Here is a 7,951-nt window from a genome sequence, read left to right as displayed (position 1 = left end):
AATAATCCTTAAGAGATCAAAAGGAGGAAGGAGGAAGAAAACACTAAATAACTGTCTGGCTCAGCCATTGTTGTTGGAGCAGAGCACCTAGAATATTTCTCTTAGAAAAGTAAGGGAGGCAGTGAACATGCTGCATCAACACTATCCGTGACAGGCTGTCACAGGGCAGTGAGCATGGGATTCAGTCATCCTTCATGTTATATCTGATTTTAGTTACAGTCAGAGTGCATAAGGCAAGCATAACCCAAGCACAGAAATCAGAGCTCATTGTCAGCTAGCTGGTGCATTTGAGATGAATTATGAGAAAATCAATTAAAGCTATAGGGTGTAGTTTCTGTCGCCCCCCATGAAGAATTCCAAGTTATGACAGCAAAACTGTTGGCAGATCCACATGATACAAGCCTTCAGTGATTGCATACCCCCCAACCGTACTTTATACAGTTGCTAGTAGTCACGGAGGACAAGGAGGATTATAAAAACATGGAATCTTCAAAAGAGGTAATTATCTTCACTCAAGTTTCTGTGTTCAAATGTTGCCAGATGAGAAAATCTTCTGAACATAGCCATACGGAGAAACACAGAGAGAGTTTTGTGGAGCTGATAGTCTTATAATTAGCTATGTAGCAACTCATTTGGCAATGGCATGAATGTAACAGACGTTTGTTAATATTAATAGTAATTTAATAAATGATGCACTAAAGCTTTAAATAGAGCTGAACTGAAGACAAAAGCAATTTAATGCCAAATGTTTTTCGAGAAATTCCAAAATCCACTGTATTTCATTTAAAAACTATGGTAAGACTTAAATGAGCAAAGCTGAATCCTCAAAAACTTCTAAAAGAAGTTGCTCTGAACTGAACAGTGGAAGTGCAACTTTGCTCACAGAGTCGTATGCTCTGGCTGCTCAGTACCCCCCGCGACTGATGAGCGCACACACACAAACACACACGCTGGATGCAGGAAAAACCGGAGATGAGACATACACGATGACCTAAATTGAGGACAGTTATGCTCGTTATTGTGAGTGCAATAATAAGTAAAAGTCCAAAAAGTACTTTATCAAACCGTATGAATTTGTGTCCCAGCCCAGGCCAGGTTAGGAAATAAACTAATAATGTAATGATCAACAAGCCAATGACAGATTCCATTTTTATTCAAGTAATACATCATAATATTTTGTCTTAAATCCACTAGCCATTTTCATATTATACCAACACTTGCGGCTTTCTGTGCCTTTTTGAAGCCTTTTTTCAACTTTTACTCAAGTCACTTTTTTGACAGAGCACTTGTACTTTTACTCAAATCTTGGCATGGTCGCAGGAACTAGGGATGTGGCGGGTGCGGCAGCCCCCCTTTAGCAAAAGGTAGACAAACTACAACCATAATTAATAAATATTATTACATTTATTTTAATGAATTGGTTCAACAGTTCAGAAATCAGCTTGCCTATAACACAAAAGTGCATTTTGGGTTTCTCCATAAATCAATCAGAGGCTAAAAAACTTAATAAACCTGAGTCAGAAAACTCAGCAACTGTAACTGAAAGAAGTAGCAGCACCACCTCTACACCTGTCACTCCCACAGCGACCCTGCTAGCAGCAGACGACAAGGCAGCTAACTTTTGATTTAATTTATTTTGGTGATGTGTTTTATACTCTTGTATTTTGTGGCTCAGTGGTTGAGCTTGTAGGCCCAGCCTATACCTTTGCCGAAGCTTTGTGCCAATATCTTGTGTTACCCATGCCTAGTTTTGCCCTGTCTTGAGTTTTGGATCTCATTCTCGTTTTAGTGTTTCTGCTTGTGGAGCGTTGTGATGGATGCAGTGTGGTGTGTGGTGGTTGACTTTAGCTGAAAATGTCACCCACAAAAATTTGTAAGGACCAACTCAAAATATGTTCCTGTGGCCATGAGTCTGGGTCTCTAGTACTTTAAACATGTCTGCTTATTTATGAAACGCTCCAATAGGTCCTATTAGAAAGTACAAATAAACATTTGTAATCGTCGTAGGGTTTGGAGGACTTCTTGATAACAACTCAAAATGAGTAATCTAGGCCCTTTATATATAATTTACAGCAGATTTGACGGTCATTTTCACAATTGAAGTCCTTTAAGACTTGCTTGTATTAATGTGCTCTATAATTAAATGTAAACTTATTCTCAAAAAAACTGACTTTTATATAAGGTAGGATAAGATAAACTCAGGAAATACTGCATCACCAGCATAATACCACTGTATTGTACGGCATATTTTTCTTCTGTTAAATTCAGTGTTCTGTGCTTGTGTCAAATTTGGTAGTTAAAATGTATGTCCTGAAATGGGTAAAAATATCCTCATCCACTGCAAGGAGAAAGGTTGTTAACCTGCAGTCACAGCCAGACACTTATGAGGAATTTCAGATGGTAGGTGACATATGGGTGTCGTACCCAGCAGTGTTATCCTGACTCAGCAGAATAGCCACATTGGCCCAGACATTTGTTATGGCTCACAGACCAGCTGAGTGGCAGAATTACCCCGAACAGCCATATGTCCTGTATATTTTTCATTCTGAAACCAAATGACTCCTGTTTGGAAGTTAACCCTGCTGTTACCACTGAGAATCAACACCCAACTTATTGAGCTCATAACCGACATAACCAAAAGGATTCCACTTCATATCAAAGTGTGTGTAGATGCACTTGCTGCTTAGAACAAATAGTGAGGAACTGCAGGCAGACTGGTCAAAAAAATCAAACATTGGGAACTTTTGAAAGAGTTTGAATGTATTCTCTTTAGTATTTTTAAACATTTTAAATGTATTTTGTCTAGTATAGTTTTGAGTCATTCATTTTGTGAATTTAGGAATAGATAAAAGATTTGCTTTGATTCTTCTTAAATCTCACATTTTACAATCACACTTATTGGAATTTTAAATTTCCATTTGTTTTGATTTCTACCCATCTTCTCACTACACTTTATTCCTCTTATTATCCCTTCTGCTGCCCCATTCCCTTGCTCTCTGTAGCTCTTCTGCCTCTCTACATCTTATTTCCTTTTCTTTAATAATCTCTCTCCCAGTCAGTCTGTCTCCCTTTCTAAGATGAAGAGGAAACTGAGCTCTGTGTCAGAAATCATCTTAAAAGAGTGGCTGCGGGTCGATTACACTGGAGCAGGGGCACCCGTAAGCCTAATCTGTTTTAACAGAATAAGCCAAGCAGCCGAGACTATCCCTGTGCAAGCACAGTTTGAGTGCATGTCAAGAACACATTTGTGTCTTTAAGTCAGCATGAGTGCTTTATTGTTTGACAACCTATTACTGATGCTAATAAAATACTTTGCACTGTGAAGGAGTTTAAAACAATTAGCACCATGCTAACAACTTTTACAGTTTGGGTCATGCTACCGTTTAGGTGTAATAATATGAATTCATTGGACGGCAAGAAGACAGACAGGCTGAGAAATGAGCTAGGAAGAAGCGAGAGGAGGCAAGGACCTGGCTCAATGCACAGAGAGTGCGGCAGCTAGACATTGACTAAAGACTACAAACATAGCCCTATTAAGGAGTGGACTTCATTGTTAAGTACTTTATTATACAAGCCATTGTACACAACAATGCTGTAACCTGCTGACATCACTGTTTATTTTCCCATTTTACTGGAATCTTGTCATTTCACTTTCATGTTTAAATCATTTTAGCATTCAAAACAGTTTAGCATTCAAGTTCAATTTGGGAAAAGAAGTATGCTCATTAAGCTCATCAGGCATTTTGAATTTGGAGTCGGCATGTTCCAGCTGAAAGCAGGAATTTCAAATGTCACCATTTAATGTTGCCTTTCTCCTCTTGTGGTCTACAACTGCTTCAGTCTTACGTTTTTCTCCACTCATGCTAGCTATGGTACTGTCAGGTAACAACTGCATCAATATAATAGCTGTGTTTTGATTTAATTGTGATTTTCTAATTTAGTTAATGTTTAGAAAAGCTGTCAGTCACATCATCAAAAAGTTACAATTCTTCTGTGTATTGTAATTGTAATTTCTCTGTATATTCAGTAAAACATGATTAATGATAAGTGTGGAGGACTGCAGAGGACAAGAAGCAGAATTTAAAATGCAGGTGATCCACACAACAGCAAAAGCTGGTTATCACATTTATTATTATGTCTGATGATTCTGTGTGTGTGTGCACACATGTGTCAGGTAGAACTAAGAGATGTGGGGGGGGGGGGGGGGGCAAGTCCTTTATATGCTTAGTGGAAGTTTGTGTGCACACACTATTGTGTGTCATTGACTGATTTATAACAGGGACTCCCTCTGCTTCCCAACACAAATCCATATTGGCGAGGGAGTGGAGGTCCAATAATGCTACCAATGATTTACTATTAGAACCTTTGCCGTCATTCTTTCACTCTGATGAATGACATGCATTTCCCTCAAGATGTAGGCTGTAAGCTTGTAGGCGCGCCAAATAAAACGGTCAATCTTATAGGATGACATGCGAGTGCTTTTACTGCAGCCTGTCATCTTTGGTTAGTGTGTGTATGTGTGTTTTCAGGCTCCAAACCAGATCAAGCCTACGCCTGATCCTTGCCAACTACACTGACAGTGGCAGGGGGACCGAGGACGTTCAAGTCACATTGACTCATACAGACTGCTGCATGGCTGCAGGTGTGTGAAAAATGTCGGACGTTTGTCTGTGTTTGTGTGTCTTATCCTGACTTCTATTAGATTTCCTTGTTTTCCTACAATGTCCTCTACCCTCTGCTTTGTGCTTGCGCGCGCACACATGCACAATCAGTAATGGCAACAGTGGGTGCTATAATTGTCACAGGTGTTCCTTAATTGGCTAGAAGCACTATTATATTCCTTGTTTAAATGGCGTGAAAGGCTGTGGGACTTCTTTTGAAAGGCTTTGTGATTTATTTTCAGGGGGAATCATTTAGTCTCCCTCCCTCGATGTTTAACTTAGACTTACTTGTGAACCATGTAGCTTTATGTGGGGCCTGTGGGGGATGCACATCTTCTCTGTTCTATTCTCTTCCGTTTTGTTGTATTCCATTTAAAGTTACTTAAAAACATAATTTCCTTAAGATCAAAGGAATGAAGTCAATTCTGTTGAACGTGGGCTTTACAAGAGAAAACAAGAAGGGGAGGAGAGAAACAGAGAGCAGAGGGAAGAGGAAGTGATGGAGGAGAAGGAGAAGCAAAGTCAGATTCATTCCTCTTCCGTTGAGTCGAACATCTGTCAGCTCTCCTTATCTCTTCTCCCCCTGACTCTTCACTGTCTCTTCCTCTCGTCTTAGAAATCTCTTTCCCGTTGCTTTCATGCCTTGACAGAAGCTGCCATCCAAAGTTTGGAAACTCAGGGAGAAATGGCGCAATGTGAGCGTGTGCAGGCATGTGTTTTTTCGGAACATTGTGTCTGTGTTTGTAAGAGAGAGAGTATGGGGTGAAGAGAGCACTGTGAGAAGAGAGAGAGAAAGAGCACACAGAAAACTTGATGTCGTGCCTGAGAAATGAGAGCTGCCTTCACAGCACACGTATGTGAGTGCATGTCCATGTGTATGCATGTAGAGGTCTGATTATGCATGTTTCCTGCTTTGCCATTGAAACGTACAGTATGTTTATGTCTGAGTATGTTTATGCTTGTATGCATGAGTTTGTGTGTTTGCAAAGGAAACAACTAGAATAAAAACAAGAAAAGCAGACGAGAGAAAGGATAACTGCTCATGATCAAATATTTGAAAGGCATCGTACAACACATACTGCAGGCAAGAAATGGAGAAAAGAAGGGTGAAACCGACAAGGTGAAAAATGGGGTTGGAAAACAGATTGAATCATAGAAATAAGAGAGAGGCCTGGGAGAGGTTAGAGAGCGGGAGCCGTGAACAAAATGCAATAGGAAAAATAGGGATGAAAGAATAAGAAAATAAGTTAGAGAATGAAAATACTTGGAGTTTAGGCGACTGAGGCAAACAAGACAGAAGAGACAGAAACGGAGAAAGACAACATAGCAGCAGGTAAGGCTGTGACCAAGGTTGACAGAAAGAGGGTAGGACCATGAGAACCGAGAAAGAGGAGGGGGAGTAGGGAGAAAACAGACAAAAAGGAAAAGAGAAAAACAGAGAAAGCTGAAGTGTTCCAGGACAGTTGTGGCTTCTTCATGCAAAAAGAGAGACGAGTCAGTGAACGAAATATAGGAAGGCATATTAAACTGCACTCTCTCTCACACACACACACACACACACACACACACACACACACACACACACACACACACACACACACACACACACACACACACACACACACACACACACAGGTTTGTGGCACTATCTATGTGGGGACCCTTGGTCTTTACCCTAACCTTAACCATCACAAATTATTACCTGATGTTAACCCTTCCCTTCACCCTAACCCTTACCTAATTCTAACCCTAATCCTTAAACCAAGTCTTAACCCTTAAAATATAGTTAAACACAAACACACACACACACACACACACACACACTACTTTAAAGTGAATATGTGATACTATATAGGTGTGTAATGCTGATGCACACAAATGCACCCCTGAGCATTGTTTTAAGCAAACACCAAAGCCTAAATCCGGAGCCGTCTACCTTTCTTCTCTTTTTCTCTCAGTGCACCTCTTCTCAAACCTTAGAGTACTAAGGAAGCCAAGCAGCTTCCTAATTACCTCATTTGCATAAACATGCACATTGTGCAAGAGAGGGAAGGAGGTGGGTTGTGTAAAGCATAAGAAAAGGATGCAAACAATTCTCCACCTGGAGAAGAGATGGAGTTAGGTAGAGAGATGTTATTTTGGAAATAGAAAAAGAACTTGCAACAAAGATAGGATGCTTGCTGACAGGGAGAAAAACGTCATAACTTGTCTCAGTATTCTAATATTCTGCTCTCTCACCCTTTTTTGTCCCTTCTCCATCCTCCTCTTCTTCCCTTTTAAGCATTGGCTCAGTGCTATTCATTCTTTGCTCCCTATTTCCCTTTCTGTTTTCCTGCTCCTTTTTCCATACAGCAGGTAGCTTTATGCCAACTGTCATTATTCTCTTCCTCTCCCACGTCGTGTCCCTGCATCTCCTCCTCCACTTTCAGTGCTGTCTTTACTATCATTTCACTCCCATCGCTCCCATTCCTCCCTTCACTACTCCTCATTCTCACCCTCTCTTTCTCTCCTCCTTTTCTCACAGAGTGCTGTGTCAGGTCTTTTCACCCTCAGCAGTGTGAAATGAGATTTGAATATGGCTCTTGGAGCATTTGCGGCTGGCCTGCAACACCCCCCTATCCACACACAAAGAACAGGCCACTCGTTAAGATAAAGGATTGTGACGCTCCTTGAGTGCATACTAACATGTCAAGGAGTAGAAGAGAATGGATGAAGGTAGAAAGCTTGACAAGACCGGGATGGAGAGGAGAGGAGAGGAAAAGCAGAATGGGCTACAGTAGAACCATGAATATAAAGAAGGGATCAGCAAGAGAGAGAAACTGTGAAAGGATGAAAAATGGAACAAAGATAGGGGATCAAGTGGAGAGAAAATGGACAGAAAGAAGAGAAGGAGGGAGTTTCATTAAAATATGATAACCTTGTTCACCCATTTCTTTGCATTTTGAGTGGAAACCCACCAATGAGAAAGGGAGAGAGGGTGGAATCGAGAAGAGAGCTGAACTAAGCATGAAATGGCCATGGAGTGTCAAGTCCTGGCCTTATCTCCAGAGAAAAACAAGAGACAGATAAGAAGGTCCCAGCATGTGTGTTTTGTATGTGTGTGTGTGTATGTAGTATTTTCAATAACAGTGAGAGTTCAATGATAGTGTTTATCATAACTGCCCTCCGCCCAAAATCATGAAATTGGGATACACAAAAGTGTCCTATTTCATTTCAGAGATACATTTTTTCTTAAACCACACACACACACACACACACACACACACACACACACACACACACACACACAC

The 7,951-nt window shown here is 40.6% G+C and overlaps 1 long non-coding RNA gene across 1 annotated transcript in view; it reads right to left on the bottom strand.

Annotated features, from left to right (window-relative positions):
* Positions 1-313: 313 nt before the first annotated feature.
* The window catches only part of LOC117957688, a 14,422-nt gene continuing 6,784 nt past the window's right edge, over positions 314-7,951 (bottom strand). Inside the window, exon 3 of the long non-coding RNA XR_004659562.1 lies at positions 314-511. This is a non-coding gene — a long non-coding RNA (uncharacterized LOC117957688). The remainder of the gene's footprint in view (positions 512-7,951) is intronic.

Source organism: Etheostoma cragini, chromosome 15, assembly GCF_013103735.1.
Source record: "Etheostoma cragini isolate CJK2018 chromosome 15, CSU_Ecrag_1.0, whole genome shotgun sequence".
In the NCBI taxonomy this organism is placed as follows: Eukaryota; Metazoa; Chordata; class Actinopteri; order Perciformes; family Percidae; genus Etheostoma; species Etheostoma cragini.
The sequence above is the reverse complement of the archived record's forward strand: the minus strand, read 5'-3'. Positions and strand labels throughout refer to the sequence as shown.